Consider the following 22,320-nt stretch of genomic DNA (forward strand, 5'->3'; position numbering starts at 1 on the left):
AAATGGACCTAAGATCCGAATATCACCAGTTGCAAGACTCAGATTCCACACACCAATGTCGAAATTTCCCGGATATGCCATTTATGTGGGTGATGGGACACTTCAAGAGGGACTGCCCAACAGAGAAGAATGACGGTGGAACAGGAGGAGTTTGACCTCAGAATGGAAAAAGGCAATGAAGGACCCTACTATAATATGGGTTCACTTCCAATCGTCAGTATTAAGTATGCTTTTAAACTGTTTAAAACTAGTGCAACTTGAGTCTTATCTTTTGCGAGATCTCATCAGTCAAGGGACCCTCGTGCTGCGTATACTTTCCTTTTATAGTATACCTTGTTCGCAGCAATAGTCTTGTAGCTAATCTAATGTACTATAACTCTGTTAAAAGTTGCACTGTTGTGTTTTGTCTGTAACACCTTTATGATCAAATCTAATGCCGTTATTTCTAAGTGAGTCTATACAAATTGAGTCCATTCAAAAAAAAGTTTCGTGCGTAAATCTCTTTCTCCGAAATCGCCTTTCTAGCGAAGCCGTCATTTCAGAACTCTGAAGTACTCATGCATAGAGTACCTTATGTTTCGTATTCCTTCCGAAGAAAACTCAACAAACCTCCCTGGAGTACCACTCGTACAGTACGTCAAGTTCATACCAAGGACCCTTACAGTTGATCTATCGCAGAAGAATGTATACACAAGGGTGGTATATAATCAAGGTTCTACAGGTTTAGAATTGATGATTCCACATTAACTTCTTTTCCTTGTTTGGATGTGAGCTTAAAGAATAATCATTTATTCGACTACCTTTTTAATCTTAATTATATATAACTCCTATACACGAGACTGTGATTGATGAACCATGTAGGACTTCTAATATGAACTTCAGGACAGAGACTGCCCAAGACTACGAGTGATCGTGATGTCATGCGAATAAACTTAGAACCCAATGCTACTCCTGTAACCAGATCGCCCTACAGTCTAACACCTACGGAGATGCAAGAACCTCCCGAACAACTTAACGAGCTACTCAGCAATGGAATTGGAAGACCAAGCTCCTCACCCTGGAGAGCTCTAGTCTTATTCTTCAAGAAGATAGATGGATTGTCTCATAGGTGCATCGACTAACGGAGACCTCAACAAGATTGCCATTAGAAATCATTACCCTCTGTCTCGCATAGATGAATTGGTTGACCAACCGCAAGGAATGATTTACCTTTCAGAAATGGACCTAAGATCCGAATATCACCAGTTGCAAGACTCAGATTCCACACACCAATGTCGAAATTTCCCGGATATGCCATTTATGTGGGTGATGGGACACTTCAAGAGGGACTGCCCAACAGAGAAGAATGACGGTGGAACAGGAGGAGTTTGACCTCAGAATGGAAAAAGGCAATGAAGGACCCTACTATAATATGGGTTCACTTCCAATCGTCAGTATTAAGTATGCTTTTAAACTGTTTAAAACTAGTGCAACTTGAGTCTTATCTTTTGCGAGATCTCATCAGTCAAGGGACCCTCGTGCTGCGTATACTTTCCTTTTATAGTATACCTTGTTCGCAGCAATAGTCTTGTAGCTAATCTAATGTACTATAACTCTGTTAAAAGTTGCACTGTTGTGTTTTGTCTGTAACACCTTTATGATCAAATCTAATGCCGTTATTTCTAAGTGAGTCTATACAAATTGAGTCCATTCAAAAAAAAGTTTCGTGCGTAAATCTCTTTCTCCGAAATCGCCTTTCTAGCGAAGCCGTCATTTCAGAACTCTGAAGTACTCATGCATAGAGTACCTTATGTTTCGTATTCCTTCCGAAGAAAACTCAACAAACCTCCCTGGAGTACCACTCGTACAGTACGTCAAGTTCATACCAAGGACCCTTACAGTTGATCTATCGCAGAAGAATGTATACACAAGGGTGGTATATAATCAAGGTTCTACAGGTTTAGAATTGATGATTCCACATTAACTTCTTTTCCTTGTTTGGATGTGAGCTTAAAGAATAATCATTTATTCGACTACCTTTTTAATCTTAATTATATACAACTCCTATACACGAGACTGTGATTGATGAACCATGTAGGACTTCTAATATGAACTTCAGGACAGAGACTGCCCAAGACTACGAGTGATCGTGATGTCATGCGAATAAACTTAGAACCCAATGCTACTCCTGTAACCAGATCGCCCTACAGTCTAACACCTACGGAGATGCAAGAACCTCCCGAACAACTTAACGAGCTACTCAGCAATGGAATTGGAAGACCAAGCTCCTCACCCTGGAGAGCTCTAGTCTTATTCTTCAAGAAGATAGATGGATTGTCTCATAGGTGCATCGACTAACGGAGACCTCGACAAGATTGCCATTAGAAATCATTACCCTCTGTCTCGCATAGATGAATTGGTTGACCAACCGCAAGGAATGATTTACCTTTCAGAAATGGACCTAAGATCCGAATATCACTAGTTGCGAGACTCAGATTCCACACACCAATGTCGAAATTTCCCGGATATGCCATTTATGTGGGTGATGGGACACTTCAAGAGGGACTGCCCAACAGAGAAGAATGACGGTGGAACAGGAGGAGTTTGACCTCAGAATGGAAAAAGGCAATGAAGGACCCTACTATAATATGGGTTCACTTCCAATCGTCAGTATTAACTATGCTTTTAAACTGTTTAAAACTAGTGCAACTTGAGTCTTATCTTTTGCGAGATCTCATCAGTCAAGGGACCCTCGTGCTGCGTATACTTTCCTTTTATAGTATACCTTGTTCGCAGCAATAGTCTTGTAGCTAATCTAATGTACTATAACTCTGTTAAAAGTTGCACTGTTGTGTTTTGTCTGTAACACCTTTATGATCAAATATAATGCCGTTATTTCTAAGTGAGTCTGATATTATCATACAAATTGAGTCCATTCAAAAAAAAGTTTCGTGCGTAAATCTCTTTCTCCGAAATCGCCTTTCTAGCGAAGCCGTCATTTCAGAACTCTGAAGTACTCATGCATAGAGTACCTTATGTTTCGTATTCCTTCCGAAGAAAACTCAACAAACCTCCCTGGAGTACCACTCGTACAGTACGTCAAGTTCATACCAAGGACCCTTACAGTTGATCTATCGCTGAAGAATGTATACACAAGGGTGGTATATAATCAAGGTTCTACAGGTTTAGAATTGATGATTCCACATTAACTTCTTTTCCTTGTTTGGATGTGAGCTTAAAGAATAATCATTTATTCGACTACCTTTTTAATCTTAATTATATACAACTCCTATACACGAGACTGTGATTGATGAACCATGTATGACTTCTAATATGAACTTCAGGACAGAGACTGCCCAAGACTACGAGTGATCGTGATGTCATGCGAATAAACTTAGAACCCAATGCTACTCCTGTAACCAGATCGCCCTACAGTCTAACACCTACGGAGATGCAAGAACCTCCTGAACAACTTAACGAGCTACTCAGCAATGGAATTGGAAGACCAAGCTCCTCACCCTGGAGAGCTCTAGTCTTATTCTTCAAGAAGATAGATGGATTGTCTCATAGGTGCATCCACTAACGGAGACCTCGACAAGATTGCCATTAGAAATCATTACCCTCTGTCTCGCATAGATGAATTGGTTGACCAACCGCAAGGAATGATTTACCTTTCAGAAATGGACCTAAGATCCGAATATCACCAGTTGCAAGACTCAGATTCCACACACCAATGTCGAAATTTCCCGGATATGCCATTTATGTGGGTGATGGGACACTTCAAGAGGGACTGCCCAACAGAGAAGAATGACGGTGGAACAGGAGGAGTTTGACCTCAGAATGGAAAAAGGCAATGAAGGACCCTACTATAATATGGGTTCACTTCCAATCGTCAGTATTAAGTATGCTTTTAAACTGTTTAAAACTAGTGCAACTTGAGTCTTATCTTTTGGTAGATCTCATCAGTCAAGGGACCCTCGTGCTGCGTATACTTTCCTTTTATAGTATACCTTGTTCGCAGCAATAGTCTTGTAGCTAATCTAATGTACTATAACTCTGTTAAAAGTTGCACTGTTGTGTTTTGTCTGTAACACCTTTATGATCAAATCTAATGCCGTTATTTCTAAGTGAGTCTATACAAATTGAGTCCATTCAAAAAAAAGTTTCGTGCGTAAATCTCTTTCTCCGAAATCGCCTTTCTAGCGAAGCCGTCATTTCAGAACTCTGAAGTACTCATGCATAGAGTACCTTATGTTTCGTATTCCTTCCGAAGAAAACTCAACAAACCTCCCTGGAGTACCACTCGTACAGTACGTCAAGTTCATACCAAGGACCCTTACAGTTGATCTATCGCAGAAGAATGTATACACAAGGGTGGTATATAATCAAGGTTCTACAGGTTTAGAATTGATGATTCCACATTAACTTCTTTTCCTTGTTTGGATGTGAGCTTAAAGAATAATCATTTATTCGACTACCTTTTTAATCTTAATTATATACAACTCCTATACACGAGACTGTGATTGATGAACCATGTAGGACTTCTAATATGAACTTCAGGACAGAGACTGCCCAAGACTACGAGTGATCGTGATGTCATGCGAATAAACTTAGAACCCAATGCTACTCCTGTAACCAGATCGCCCTACAGTCTAACACCTACGGAGATGCAAGAACCTCCCAAACAACTTAACGAGCTACTCAGCAATGGAATTGGAAGACCAAGCTCCTCACCCTGGAGAGCTCTAGTCTTATTCTTCAAGATGATAGATGGATTGTCTCATAGGTGCATCGACTAACGGAGACCTCAACAAGATTGCCATTAGAAATCATTACCCTCTGTCTCGCATAGATGAATTGGTTGACCAACCGCAAGGAATGATTTACCTTTCAGAAATGGACCTAAGATCCGAATATCACTAGTTGCGAGACTCAGATTCCACACACCAATGTCGAAATTTCCCGGATATGCCATTTATGTGGGTGATGGGACACTTCAAGAGGGACTGCCCAACAGAGAAGAATGACGGTGGAACAGGAGGAGTTTGACCTCAGAATGGAAAAAGGCAATGAAGGACCCTACTATAATATGGGTTCACTTCCAATCGTCAGTATTAACTATGCTTTTAAACTGTTTAAAACTAGTGCAACTTGAGTCTTATCTTTTGCGAGATCTCATCAGTCAAGGGACCCTCGTGCTGCGTATACTTTCCTTTTATAGTATACCTTGTTCGCAGCAATAGTCTTGTAGCTAATCTAATGTACTATAACTCTGTTAAAAGTTGCACTGTTGTGTTTTGTCTGTAACACCTTTATGATCAAATATAATGCCGTTATTTCTAAGTGAGTCTGATATTATCATACAAATTGAGTCCATTCAAAAAAAAGTTTCGTGCGTAAATCTCTTTCTCCGAAATCGCCTTTCTAGCGAAGCCGTCATTTCAGAACTCTGAAGTACTCATGCATAGAGTACCTTATGTTTCGTATTCCTTCCGAAGAAAACTCAACAAACCTCCCTGGAGTACCACTCGTACAGTACGTCAAGTTCATACCAAGGACCCTTACAGTTGATCTATCGCTGAAGAATGTATACACAAGGGTGGTATATAATCAAGGTTCTACAGGTTTAGAATTGATGATTCCACATTAACTTCTTTTCCTTGTTTGGATGTGAGCTTAAAGAATAATCATTTATTCGACTACCTTTTTAATCTTAATTATATACAACTCCTATACACGAGACTGTGATTGATGAACCATGTATGACTTCTAATATGAACTTCAGGACAGAGACTGCCCAAGACTACGAGTGATCGTGATGTCATGCGAATAAACTTAGAACCCAATGCTACTCCTGTAACCAGATCGCCCTACAGTCTAACACCTACGGAGATGCAAGAACCTCCTGAACAACTTAACGAGCTACTCAGCAATGGAATTGGAAGACCAAGCTCCTCACCCTGGAGAGCTCTAGTCTTATTCTTCAAGAAGATAGATGGATTGTCTCATAGGTGCATCCACTAACGGAGACCTCGACAAGATTGCCATTAGAAATCATTACCCTCTGTCTCGCATAGATGAATTGGTTGACCAACCGCAAGGAATGATTTACCTTTCAGAAATGGACCTAAGATCCGAATATCACCAGTTGCAAGACTCAGATTCCACACACCAATGTCGAAATTTCCCGGATATGCCATTTATGTGGGTGATGGGACACTTCAAGAGGGACTGCCCAACAGAGAAGAATGACGGTGGAACAGGAGGAGTTTGACCTCAGAATGGAAAAAGGCAATGAAGGACCCTACTATAATATGGGTTCACTTCCAATCGTCAGTATTAAGTATGCTTTTAAACTGTTTAAAACTAGTGCAACTTGAGTCTTATCTTTTGCGAGATCTCATCAGTCAAGGGACCCTCGTGCTGCGTATACTTTCCTTTTATAGTATACCTTGTTCGCAGCAATAGTCTTGTAGCTAATCTAATGTACTATAACTCTGTTAAAAGTTGCACTGTTGTGTTTTGTCTGTAACACCTTTATGATCAAATCTAATGCCGTTATTTCTAAGTGAGTCTATACAAATTGAGTCCATTCAAAAAAAAGTTTCGTGCGTAAATCTCTTTCTCCGAAATCGCCTTTCTAGCGAAGCCGTCATTTCAGAACTCTGAAGTACTCATGCATAGAGTACCTTATGTTTCGTATTCCTTCCGAAGAAAACTCAACAAACCTCCCTGGAGTACCACTCGTACAGTACGTCAAGTTCATACCAAGGACCCTTACAGTTGATCTATCGCAGAAGAATGTATACACAAGGGTGGTATATAATCAAGGTTCTACAGGTTTAGAATTGATGATTCCACATTAACTTCTTTTCCTTGTTTGGATGTGAGCTTAAAGAATAATCATTTATTCGACTACCTTTTTAATCTTAATTATATACAACTCCTATACACGAGACTGTGATTGATGAACCATGTATGACTTCTAATATGAACTTCAGGACAGAGACTGCCCAAGACTACGAGTGATCGTGATGTCATGCGAATAAACTTAGAACCCAATGCTACTCCTGTAACCAGATCGCCCTACAGTCTAACACCTACGGAGATGCAAGAACCTCCTGAACAACTTAACGAGCTACTCAGCAATGGAATTGGAAGACCAAGCTCCTCACCCTGGAGAGCTCTAGTCTTATTCTTCAAGAAGATAGATGGATTGTCTCATAGGTGCATCCACTAACGGAGACCTCGACAAGATTGCCATTAGAAATCATTACCCTCTGTCTCGCATAGATGAATTGGTTGACCAACCGCAAGGAATGATTTACCTTTCAGAAATGGACCTAAGATCCGAATATCACCAGTTGCAAGACTCAGATTCCACACACCAATGTCGAAATTTCCCGGATATGCCATTTATGTGGGTGATGGGACACTTCAAGAGGGACTGCCCAACAGAGAAGAATGACGGTGGAACAGGAGGAGTTTGACCTCAGAATGGAAAAAGGCAATGAAGGACCCTACTATAATATGGGTTCACTTCCAATCGTCAGTATTAAGTATGCTTTTAAACTGTTTAAAACTAGTGCAACTTGAGTCTTATCTTTTGCGAGATCTCATCAGTCAAGGGACCCTCGTGCTGCGTATACTTTCCTTTTATAGTATACCTTGTTCGCAGCAATAGTCTTGTAGCTAATCTAATGTACTATAACTCTGTTAAAAGTTGCACTGTTGTGTTTTGTCTGTAACACCTTTATGATCAAATCTAATGCCGTTATTTCTAAGTGAGTCTATACAAATTGAGTCCATTCAAAAAAAAGTTTCGTGCGTAAATCTCTTTCTCCGAAATCGCCTTTCTAGCGAAGCCGTCATTTCAGAACTCTGAAGTACTCATGCATAGAGTACCTTATGTTTCGTATTCCTTCCGAAGAAAACTCAACAAACCTCCCTGGAGTACCACTCGTACAGTACGTCAAGTTCATACCAAGGACCCTTACAGTTGATCTATCGCAGAAGAATGTATACACAAGGGTGGTATATAATCAAGGTTCTACAGGTTTAGAATTGATGATTCCACATTAACTTCTTTTCCTTGTTTGGATGTGAGCTTAAAGAATAATCATTTATTCGACTACCTTTTTAATCTTAATTATATACAACTCCTATACACGAGACTGTGATTGATGAACCATGTAGGACTTCTAATATGAACTTCAGGACAGAGACTGCCCAAGACTACGAGTGATCGTGATGTCATGCGAATAAACTTAGAACCCAATGCTACTCCTGTAACCAGATCGCCCTACAGTCTAACACCTACGGAGATGCAAGAACCTCCCGAACAACTTAACGAGCTACTCAGCAATGGAATTGGAAGACCAAGCTCCTCACCCTGGAGAGCTCTAGTCTTATTCTTCAAGAAGATAGATGGATTGTCTCATAGGTGCATCGACTAACGGAGACCTCAACAAGATTGCCATTAGAAATCATTACCCTCTGTCTCGCATAGATGAATTGGTTGACCAACCGCAAGGAATGATTTACCTTTCAGAAATGGACCTAAGATCCGAATATCACCAGTTGCGAGACTCAGATTCCACACACCAATGTCGAAATTTCCCGGATATGCCATTTATGTGGGTGATGGGACACTTCAAGAGGGACTGCCCAACAGAGAAGAATGACGGTGGAACAGGAGGAGTTTGACCTCAGAATGGAAAAAGGCAATGAAGGACCCTACTATAATATGGGTTCACTTCCAATCGTCAGTATTAAGTATGCTTTTAAACTGTTTAAAACTAGTGCAACTTGAGTCTTATCTTTTGCGAGATCTCATCAGTCAAGGGACCCTCGTGCTGCGTATACTTTCCTTTTATAGTATACCTTGTTCGCAGCAATAGTCTTGTAGCTAATCTAATGTACTATAACTCTGTTAAAAGTTGCACTGTTGTGTTTTGTCTGTAACACCTTTATGATCAAATCTAATGCCGTTATTTCTAAGTGACTCTATACAAATTGAGTCCATTCAAAAAAAAGTTTCGTGCGTAAATCTCTTTCTCCGAAATCGCCTTTCTAGCGAAGCCGTCATTTCAGAACTCTGAAGTACTCATGCATAGAGTACCTTATGTTTCGTATTCCTTCCGAAGAAAACTCAACAAACCTCCCTGGAGTACCACTCGTACAGTACGTCAAGTTCATACCAAGGACCCTTACAGTTGATCTATCGCTGAAGAATGTATACACAAGGGTGGTATATAATCAAGGTTCTACAGGTTTAGAATTGATGATTCCACATTAACTTCTTTTCCTTGTTTGGATGTGAGCTTAAAGAATAATCATTTATTCGACTACCTTTTTAATCTTAATTATATACAACTCCTATACACGAGACTGTGATTGATGAACCATGTAGGACTTCTAATATGAACTTCAGGACAGAGACTGCCCAAGACTACGAGTGATCGTGATGTCATGCGAATAAACTTAGAACCCAATGCTACTCCTGTAACCAGATTGCCCTACAGTCTAACACCTACGGAGATGCAAGAACCTCCTGAACAACTTAACGAGCTACTCAGCAATGGAATTGGAAGACCAAGCTCCTCACCCTGGAGAGCTCTAGTCTTATTCTTCAAGAAGATAGATGGATTGTCTCATAGGTGCATCGACTAATGGAGACCTCGACAAGATTTCCATTAGAAATCATTACCCTCTGTCTCGCATAGATGAATTGGTTGACCAACCGCAAGGAATGATTTACCTTTCAGAAATGGACCTAAGATCCGAATATCACCAGTTGCGAGACTCAGATTCCACACACTAATGTCGAAATTTCCCGGATATGCCATTTATGTGGGTGATGGGACACTTCAAGAGGGACTGCCCAACAGAGAAGAATGACGGTGGAACAGGAGGAGTTTGACCTCAGAATGGAAAAAGGCAATGAAGGACCCTACTATAATATGGGTTCACTTCCAATCGTCAGTATTAAGTATGCTTTTAAACTGTTTAAAACTAGTGCAACTTGAGTCTTATCTTTTGCGAGATCTCATCAGTCAAGGGACCCTCGTGCTGCGTATACTTTCCTTTTATAGTATACCTTGTTCGCAGCAATAGTCTTTTAGCTAATCTAATGTACTATAACTCTGTTAAAAGTTGCACTGTTGTGTTTTGTCTGTAACACCTTTATGATCAAATCTAATGCCGTTATTTCTAAGTGAGTCTATACAAATTGAGTCCATTCAAAAAAAAGTTTCGTGCGTAAATCTCTTTCTCCGAAATCGCCTTTCTAGCGAAGCCGTCATTTCAGAACTCTGAAGTACTCATGCATAGAGTACCTTATGTTTCGTATTCCTTCCGAAGAAAACTCAACAAACCTCCCTGGAGTACCACTCGTACAGTACGTCAAGTTCATACCAAGGACCCTTACAGTTGATCTATCGCAGAAGAATGTATACACAAGGGTGGTATATAATCAAGGTTCTACAGGTTTAGAATTGATGATTCCACATTAACTTCTTTTCCTTGTTTGGATGTGAGCTTAAAGAATAATCATTTATTCGACTACCTTTTTAATCTTAATTATATACAACTCCTATACACGAGACTGTGATTGATGAACCATGTAGGACTTCTAATATGAACTTCAGGACAGAGACTGCCCAAGACTACGAGTGATCGTGATGTCATGCGAATAAACTTAGAACCCAATGCTACTCCTGTAACCAGATCGCCCTACAGTCTAACACCTACGGAGATGCAAGAACCTCCCGAACAACTTAACGAGCTACTCAGCAATGGAATTGGAAGACCAAGCTCCTCACCCTGGAGAGCTCTAGTCTTATTCTTCAAGAAGATAGATGGATTGTCTCATAGGTGCATCGACTAACGGAGACCTCGACAAGATTGCCATTAGAAATCATTACCCTCTGTCTCGCATAGATGAATTGGTTGACCAACCGCAAGGACTGATTTACCTTTCAGAAATGGACCTAAGATCCGAATATCACCAGTTGTGAGTGTTAGATAAGGATGTCACGAGGACAATCTTCCAAACTCGATGCGGACGCTACGAGTCCGTAGTGATACCCCTCGGATAAGACCAATGCACTCGTAGTGTTCATGAACTTAATGAATAGGCTACACCATCCTTACTTGGATCAGTTCGTCATTGTCCTTGTAAATGACTTACTTATCTACTCTCGTAGCAAGAAGGAAATCATAAAACGCATCTACAACAAACCATGGAAACATTACGATCAGAGAAGCTCTACACGAAGCTCTCTAAATACGAGTTTTAGAATTGAAGAGTCGAATTCCTAAGGCACACTATTAGTGATATGGGAATTCTTGAGGACCCTTCCAAAAATCAAAACCGTTAAGAATTGGTCAGCACTGAAGACGCCTACGGGAATTCGCCAAATTCTAGGTCTCACTGACTACGGTCGTAAGTTCATTCAGAACTCCTCTCGAATTACGGAACCTCTTACGACTTTGACCCAAAAGGGAGTGGCCCTTGACTGGGAAGAGAAGCAAGAGGAAGAAACCTTTGGAATTCCAAGTGAGAGACCAAATTATTTTGGAAGTCTCACCCTCGGAAGGCTTGATATGCTTCAGAAAGCGTGGAAAGCTAAATCTAAGATAGTTAGGACCTCCGAGATTCTTGCCAGAATCGGCCCTGTAACTCGCAAATCCAATCTACCCCGCGAACTCACTAACGTACATTTTACCCTACACATCTTGAACTTAAAAAAGTACCTTTCTGTCAGGGCTCTTGTAATCCCACTCGACGAATCGAGATCAACAACAACCTCACCTTGTGGCCATGGACCGAGAGGTCAGGTGAATGAAGCAAAGCCTCTTCCCATTAATGAAGGTTCGCTGGAATGCCAACCGAGGACCAGAAGTCACTTGGGAGCTCGAGAATCAATCGAATAGGAAGTATCCCCACCTCTTTGCTCGATTATTCATACCTATTCCCTTATGTAAATTCTAATTTCGGGACAAAATTCCCTCTAACGGGGGGATGATGTGACAACCCAAAATTTTCTATCCTGTTCAGTCTAACACTTCATTGAAAATCAAACTCATTCCTGCTATCATTTAGCAATATTTGGAGTCTGTTTGAGCATTTTGAGCCTTGTACACTTAAGGAATAAGTGTCTGGGTTTATCTGCTGAAGCTATAGCACAAAGAACAATCCTGAAACACCTTGACCAGGAATTCACGGCCACAACAATGGAGTTTACGGTCGTAAACTCCATGTGGGCTGTAAACTCCCCCTATATGATGAGATGTTGGCCATTAGTTCATTCCTTTCTTTTCCTTGGCTGATTTCCTCCCAATTCCTCTAAACTATCATCCCCAATCTTCAAAACTAGTAAGTTTCTTGTCCTAACTAGTTGATATCTTACTTGATCTAGTGATCTTACATGATTTCATCCGTGAAATCCTTCTATTTGTGTAGATCTTCAAATTTCACCAAGAACACACACTAGTGTTCTTGGCCAAAACCGACCATTCAAGCTCCTAGATCGTAAGTACTCTTGTTCTAACTCTTTGTACACTAGGTTAAACATGTTTAGACCTTAGAAACATCAAGAATCAAAAGATGAATGAGAGTTTACGGCCAAGGATCTCCCAAGGTCGTAAACTCCCTTTAAGGGTGCAATGAGGCCCTCTTGTCCTTCTTATGACTAGAACTTAGCCTAGAACCAACCACCATTGAACCAGGGACCTTAAAACATCAAAAAGACCATGAACCATTAGAGTTTACGGCCATAATCACATGGATAAATGTTCCATGGGCCGTAAACTCCACAAAGGGGTGAAATGATGCGACAATCACTTCCAAAGACTTAGACATGAAGTAGGAATGCTTCTTTATGACTTATAGGTTTCAAAACACAAAATGGTAGAAGTACCATGAGTTTACGGCCATAAACTCATGGGATTACAACCGTAAACTCCAAGGGAGTTGGTCCCAAATCCGTAAACTCATAAACAGTTTGACCTTGGACCCTAAACCCAAAATCCAAGTACTACAACCCTTAGATGCAACCCTCTTATTGCACTTAAATCAAGTGTTTTACTTGTCTTAGGATTTCTTAACCTGTCTAATTAGTGTTATAATCACTAATTGTATACATACATATTTCTTCATATTTTATTAGGATCATTGTGTGTGTTCAAGTCTTCACTTGACACCTAGCACTTGTCCGACACTTCCATACGATCCACTCACTACAGGTGAGTTCATACCCCTTAATTAACCTTTTAAATGTTTTCGAATGTTTATAAATGCTTTTATGGGGGGAATACAAGTTGAATCATGCTAGTTATTATATCAATCACATGTCATTAATAACTAGCATACAAATGGATTTACTACACTTTTAGCTGTTTTACCAAACATATAACTTCAAATGACTTTCTCAAATGTTTTTACATGTTAAAACTCTTTATCAAATTGTCTTACATACTGTATGCTTCCTTTCAAACTCTGTTACAATTGTGTTTCAAACAAAGGTTTTTCTTATACTTAAAACTGTGTTATCAAACAAACTACTTTCAAATCGTTTTATAAACTGACATCAAGTCATCTTATTTATTACACTTTTCAATGGTTTTACGAAACTTCTTTTATACTTTTATATTGTCAAATCCATGCCTATGTATGTATAGTTATATAAGTAATGTTTAAAGGACTTACGACTACTAGCTCGCTTTAATTCATTTTCCTTGTTTGGATGTGGCCTTAAGGAATTGGTTATTTGTCCGAATGTCATCTAAATATTAGTTATATATTATGTATACATATATAGACATAAAAGTTCCATCAGTCAATTCAGTACCTTTGGGTAGCACATGCATACTTTCGGTTATACACGTACATTACTAGTAACTATAATAGGTATAGTTAATAGATACTACTTACTATTCCAATTACAAAGAATCACACAAGATTCAGTTTATTCATGAGTCTATACTAATACATTACATACTATATGAAGAGATACAATTACAGAAATACTAATACATTACATACTATATGAAGAGATACTATTACATACAATTACAATACATACAATTACAGGAGATACAATTACAGAGATACAATTAAAAGAGATACAATTACAGAGATACGATTACAAAGATACTATTACACAGATACTATTACATACGTTACGGGGCTTACCATTCCACACCCAAGGCTGTTAGCAACAGTATGGAAAATGCACATCGACGGGTGTCTATGGTTGTACTGTTCGCTGAGTTACCACACCGTGAATATTCTAGTACAAAAGGATAGAATTTCAGTTATTATATTATTTTCCTTATTACCTTTACTTTGTGACAAATTCACTTAAACGATGAGGTAGATTATATTTGATATAAATATACTATTTTCCTTATTACCTTTATTTTGTGACACATTCACATAAACGATGAGGTAGACCATAGTTTTATAATAATAGTTATACAGGGGAAAATGGTCATATTTATAGTGATGCATACTTTCAAAACAGTTGGGTCTTGGTAGAAGACTACTTTTTATCATAGTAGGAAATACGGGATTTTCTAGGATCTTTCATACTTATAAAAACTTTTCTTCAAACATTTACAAGTCTTTTCTTTACAGCTTTACAAATCAAAGACACATAAATACCTATGAATTCACCAGCTTTATTGCCGATACTCGCTTTCAAAATAACTTGTATTCTTAAGTCACAAATAAACAGGTACGACGACCAGGTTTTGTGAAGACGGAGCAGTCAAGACTCATATTTTATTTTGATTATTCATTATGTTGTTTTATACTATGAAAGAACACACTTGTATTTAAAATTATACTATTAATGCAATGGATGATGTTGTTGCTTGTTTACTACTTTGCATTATTGTGATACATTACATGACATCCTCTGCCCCAGAACGTTTCCACCGTTATCGGTTTTGGGGTGTGACAGATTATGTATAATATGTACTCTCAAATCAAGGACAAATGATTATGCCTAATCCATACTCTTGGATCAGGAATGATTGACTATGTCTACTCCTCTCGGACCTAGGACAAACGATTTTCCTAGTCCATGCTCTCAGATCAAGGATAAATGATTATGCCTAACGCATACTCTTGGATTAGGCATTATGTACTATGTCCAGTCCATACTATCGGACCAAGGACAAATTATTATGCCTAATCCATACTCTTTGATCATTGGCAGATGACCATACCTAATCCATACTCTTGGACTAGGGACGAATGTCAGCGTTCTACCATCCTATGTATATCTCACATGTATTCTTATAAAAACACTACCCAATATGCATCTTAATCAACTTAGCTCCTTTGTGTTAGTCTTATTTTATGTCTTGCTAAGAATATGATGCTCTACTCTTGATATTTATATTATTATTATTATGAAATAATGTATATATATATATATATATATATATATATATATATATATATATATATATATATATCTGAATGCATATAGAACCGTACTTTGTTCACATATCATATATTATCAAATATGTTATTAACACATATTCTATGTAATAAGCATATAGTTCATATCCAAACTCTTTAACATGTATTTAATACTTGAATTAAAATCATATTCATGAAAAGGGGCTATGCACTCACATGGGTGACAAACGATTTCGGCAGCGCTTCGCTTCTTACTTTGAAAAGACCTAGATACATAAAGTGCTAAGCCTTAGTCTATTTTCATAATCCTGGTGACCATAATAATTGTATTCTAGATTCCTCACTAATCGTAATTTTTACATCAAGATCTATCAAGTAAGGATGAGCCAGACATGACGGTTGAGAGGTAGGATCATGTCGGCATAATAACGTTTCTGAAATCCAACCACCAAGCCAATGTGGCCATTCTAGATATCTTTCCGATAAGTAGATCAACCAGTATAACGACATCGAATTACTGGTAAATATTATTTATTGGTTCATAATAATGACTACAACTTATTAATTTAAATTACACTAAGATAAAGTTGAGTGTAATTTAACCTACAAGTATTCCTTAGATAAATGTCTGGAAACTATACTATCGGATCTCGGGGTTGATAGCGACTAGATGTCGGGCCCCTAAGGACCTCAAAACATGCTAAAATACCCTAAACTCTATGAATAATTCGGACTAAACAAATAGAATTTGAGAGAGATTTGTAGAGAGATGTGTGCTAACTTTATGACCACAAATGAGGTATTTATAGCCAAATTTAGGGTGCACGACGTGCAAAAAGGGTGCACGTACCAAATTTTAAGGTGACGTCTCCCCATACATTTTATGCCACGTGTCAATCTCCCCATGGACTACATTTTCACCTTCTAGAAGTGTGTGTCATGCACCTGATGCACACTAGGCGGGGCACAAAATCTAGCTTTTGTAAATTTCATAACTTCTTCATACGACCTCCCTTTTGATGTTCTTCTTTTTCCTCGTGTAGCACTCAACGAGTACTACAACTTTCCTTTTTTGCTCCATTGGTTAATTATGAATTTATTTTTAGCCCTTAATTTTATATGATTGAATAATTTTGCCAAAAATCGAAACACTCTTATATGGAATCTGATTGTGGTGTTCCTTATACCAAAATTCTTATTTTAAAGAGTACTTCGACTTTCATTTTTGTGACTTTACCCAAAAGTCAATCATTCTTTTCATACATTTTGGCGTTAATAATTTTTAATTACGCAGTTGATTTGTATATCTTATAAAATTCACATATCCTTCATATGAACTTAGATTTCTATTAAATGTATACTTTCAGGATCATGTCAATGTATACTTTCAATATATATATATATATATATATATATATATATATATATATATATATATATATATATGTATATATATAGGGAAATCTCCGGAAAAGTCCCTATATTTTACCCTAATTTACGAAAACGTCCCAAACTAAAATTGGTTTATGAAAAAGTCCCAAAAGCCAGTAAAAATGACGATTTGGCCCTATTTTCTCAGTTTACCGGTTTCATTACTTACCCAGAAACATTAAAGTCTCATTATTTTACTATAATTTTCATTAAAGTCCTATCATTTTACCATAATTTCGGACTTATTCGTAAATTATGGTAAAATAATAGGACTTTATTAAAACCTGTTAAGTAATGAAACCTGTAAACTGGGAAAATATGGTCAAATCGTCATTTTTACCGGTAATTAGGACTTTTTCATAAACAAATTTTAGTTTGGAACTTTTTCGTAAATTAGGGTAAAATATTGGGACTTTTCCGGAGATTTCCCTATATATATATATATATATATATATATATATATATATATATATATATATATATAGGCGTAGATTATTTTATTTTTACTAACTATTATGTGCCAGAATGCACAAATCTGGACCAATGGATGAAATTAATCAATGGAGATGTTTTGAAGGTGTATGATATTACAATGGGATAACATGTACTATATAATCACTCAAATTTTAGCAAAATGGTATTTTGGACAATTAACTACATTTATAAAAGGAAATTTTCGGATTTTTAGGGATGATTAATTCTCGTAATTTTAAAAATATGAATTTTTTAATTAATTCAATTTTAATTCTAACGTGATTTGTATACATAACCGATTTTATTCTGTTAGAATCTTGTTTTGTTAGAATGATGTTTTTTCAGAGTTTTATTATATTAGAATATTATTGAAAAATAGCAACATTCTTGAATCCGAGGTTGAAAAATAACAACATTTTAATATATATTCTTATACATCCAAACTTAAATACAAATTCATACATATTCTTACGGATTAAAAGTCTTATACGGTTTTATATAATTATACATATTCTAAAAGAATATCTACAAAAATGAATAAAATTCTTAAAAATTGTCAACATTCTAAAATTATGAATATGGTCAAACATTATTCATTCTTCAAGTTATTCCTATTAGGTCTTCAACGCAATGATAGAAACTAATGCAGCCCCATTCATATTGTCAAACAGTTATTGAACAAATGCACTTAATCTTCTTCAATGGTCCAAAGAATCGACTTGATTCCAACTATTCTTACGAAAATGTGATGTATTATCGTAAGAATGTAATTCTTCAACCCATTCTTTCAACAATTCCTATCACAAATAAAACAAAAACTAAAAATGGTTAAAAACATGTTACTTGCAATCCCTATCACTTAATATATTCTGGAAGAACATATAAAATATGATAGAATACATAGAACACATTTTGACAGAATACATAGAATAAATTCAGACACGGTACATAGAGTACATACAACTATTTTCATATTCTGGTAACATACTAAGCAACACACATATTCAAAATCCACTGGAATTTGAAAGCAAAATCCACTTTGCTAAAACTCAATCAAACAATATTGAATCATGCAGGAATAAGAAATGCAAAATCTATCTAATCTAATTTAATACCAACAATAAAATAGTAGTGAAACGAGATTGAAGAAATCGAATGGAATTCCAAACTTAATCCAAATCAACTAGCATCAACATATTGTTATGAAAAGGGCATCCAATCCAATCTAAATTAAGTTATATATTTCTGGAAAGAATAAGGAACAAAACAAAGTAAAAAAAATTAAAGATTATTAACTATTTTTTTATTGAGACATTTTATCGAACACATGGGGGCCATGATAGAATCATATTAAACAAATCAGACAAGTACTGGAGATGGAATATCTAATCAAGACCACTGCTCTGTAACAGAAAAAAAGAGAAAGAATTTCAAATCTTACAAGATTATGTATATAACCCAATGAAAATCATGATAACAGTTTCATGTTTCTGTCATGTCATTGTCACAGCCATGGACACAAATCAAAGGTGACAAAAACTATCTAATTAAATTGTTATTTCTCATGTTCGTCATTGATTCATTACAATCAGATTTGTTCTGAGATTCAAGTTGTAATTTGTGAAGGAAGAAACAGATGCTTTGATGTTCTTCATGGAGTAAAAAAAACCTAACATTCAAATAATTTGGAGATTACTAGATTAGTGACAAACCTCATTGTTAGACTCGTCCTTGACCCGTTCAGCAGTTGATTCACTATAGTGAGATTCAGAAATTGTAGCAGGAAAATGAACTAATCCAGCCAAAGCTTCCACCGCCTCCAAATGGAGAGGAATATGGTTTTGAGAAGGGATACGTGATTGCAGGTTTTGTAGTGTTTATTCCCTTATTTTAGGATATATTAATTGAATTATTCATTTACCATAATTAAATATACTAAGATTACCATTATACCATTATTTATTTATTTAATTATTTTATTATTTATTGAATTCTCATTGGTGTATACATGCGCACAATAGTTGTCAGGAACATTTGAACCTATCTCTCTTTCTCTCTCTCTCTCTCTCTCTGTCTCTGTCTCTCTCTCTCTCTCTCTCTCTATATATATATATATATATATATATATATATATATATATATATATATGTGTGTGTGTGTGTGTGTGTGTGTGTGTGTGTGTGTGGGTGGGTGTGTGTTTTGACGCACTTGCTTTTATGATTTACGAAAGATTCAGTTAATTTTTTTCCTATTTTTTCTTTATATGAAAAATATATTATATCTTAAATGCCTAGCTAGATTTTGCGGACGTTACACTAGGGTGTCCATATCAAAGGTTTTGACAACTTCTATTTTGTATGTATTTTATCAGGTACTTATGTTGTATCTGTTTCATAGTAGGTGTATTTTATGAGGTACTTATTAGGGATGAGCATCAGAACCGGGTACCCGCTTTTGGAACTGGAACCGCCTCGGAACTGCCGGTTCTAGAACTGGAATTGCCTTAAGTTGTTCCGGTTCTAGTTCCTAAAGTTATGGAACCGCCTTAAGCGGTTCCAGTTCCAATTCTCATTTTTTCGGAACCGCTACCCGCTGGGTTCTCGCCGACACCAGTTTATATATATATATATATATATATATATATATATATATATATATATATATCCGTGTGTGTGTGTGTGTGTTACTAAGACCGATTTAGAATATATTGGTCCGATTATGTCCCTCTTTGGTCCGAATTGATTCGATTTGGATCGAACTAAGTTGCGGTTTATCGGCAAAAGTTAACAAAGTTAATGTAACCGGGTTACCCGCTCTTGGACCTGGAACCACCAGTTCTGGGACTGGTTCCAAAATTTTAAGAACCGCCTAGAGCGGTTCCGATTCCGGTTCTAACTTTCTAGGAACCGCCGGTTCCGGTTCCGGTTCTTGCCAAATGAGGCGGTTACCCTCCTATGCTCATCCCTAGTACTTATGTTGTAAATATTTCACAATAGTGTGTCCATATTTTTTATATCTGTAGAGTACACTATAAATAGTACCGGTGCATAAGTTAATTGAAACTTTTTGCAACTTTGTGCTTTCACTTTTCTTTCAAATGTATTTGTATCATCTCAGATAATATGAGTTGAAATTAGATTATATTTGCATCTTTATGTTCATATTAACTTTGATTACATATTCGATTGATTTCTTAACACTTCAAAAAGCCACTATGATTGATTTCATAATGTCGTTTAGTATTAGTGTTTAAAAGAAGCAGTACATTAAATCTTAATTGAGTTAGAAGTTATTTTGGATTGCTTTATAGATGTAGTATATTAAATCTTAATTTTGGTTAATGTTATAAACTCAATGTAATCGTTTGTCTTGTTTAGTATCTGGTTGGTTTTTTTTTCTTAGTTTAAAATTCTCTATTGTTACAAAAAATTTTAAAAAAAAAAATAAATAAATAAAAACTAGTCAAAAGAAAGTCAACTATAAAATGAATCATATGATCAAGTTGGGTTTACGTTTGCTGACTTTGTTCAACTTATTGTCCATGTTACGTACCGATGTGAGACTAAGAATTTGCTTAAAATTTGAGGTTAGCTGAATAAAAAGATCATATATCCTTGATAAAATCTGAAAGAATATAAAATTATCTTTACTTAATTATAGAGGATTCCAATATACAAGATGGTGATAGCAAAAAAGAGGAAGAAACTTGTGTGGAATCCTAGTGGATTGTGTGCGTTGGATTGCATTCCATAATTCCAAAAAGACTTTTTCACTTTCATCCAAAAAGTGAATCAATTCTAGTTTAAAATGTGTACTTCAACTCGGATTTATTTTTAGAGTATTCACTTTATGTTTGGCACGTCCTTTTACCATTACATAATATTGTAATATTGTTACTTATATTGTACTAATCGAGAATGATGTGAAATTTGTGAATAAAGTCTCATATTTTGGTATGGACAATATTTTATTTTCTTATTAAACCATTGTAATTTATCTTTTTCTAATTAATCATGATATTGGTTGATAAAGATAAATTCATATTTTTCTACAAATTAAGTCTTAAAGTTTTAAAGGGATGAGAAGGGATATCTGAGGATTGGTGTTGTTACTTATGGGTGATTCTTTGAAGGAATGACTTAAAGGTTATTATTAAAGATATGTGAGAACGTATTGTTAATATCCCCGGAGAGAGAGAAAGAGTGATTGAATTTTGTTATCAAAAAGTTGTAAGAAGCTCAACTGATTTTATATATATATATATATATATATATATATATATATATATATATATATATATATATATATATATATATATATATATATATATATATATATATATATATATATAGACACACAAAGGGATTAAGAAAAAAACGTATCTAACTACCAACTGATTTTAAATAACTCAAGTGAAAATGACAATAATGTCATTTACTGTTAAATTACAAGAATGGGTTTCAGCTTAGCTGACCCCCCCCCCCCCCCCCCACCCCCCCACACACACACCCACCCACCTCTCCCTCATTGCTGGAGGATACAGAAGTAAACCACGTTGAAGTAAACTAGGTTTACAACGGTGTTGCGATTTTCAGACTCATTCACCGCTTTGGTGAATACATCGACAACCTAATCATGAGTGGCTACATGAGATAATGAAATGAGTCTAGACTATAGTTTTTCTCGAACAAAAGGCCAGTTCAACTCAAGGTGTTTAGTTCTCTCATGAAAAAAAAAAAGTTGAGTGGCAATGTAAATGGCAACTTGATTGTCACATTTTATAGGTATCTAAAAAATGTTTGAGGCATCAAACACTATAAATAAGCAACTTGTCCATGAAAATTCAATACATATTCATCTTATGGATCTGTTGGTTAATGAGATTTTATTCAAAAATAGTTTAATTATAATGAAAAAATCTGCATAATTAGCAACGAAAGCATTTTTAGATTTGAATAAACTAAAACAATTTTACCCACCAATGATCATTTTGAACATAA

Source organism: Lactuca serriola, chromosome 4, assembly GCF_051521515.1.
Source record: "Lactuca serriola cultivar US96UC23 chromosome 4, Lser_US96UC23_V15, whole genome shotgun sequence".
Taxonomy (NCBI): Eukaryota; Viridiplantae; Streptophyta; class Magnoliopsida; order Asterales; family Asteraceae; genus Lactuca; species Lactuca serriola.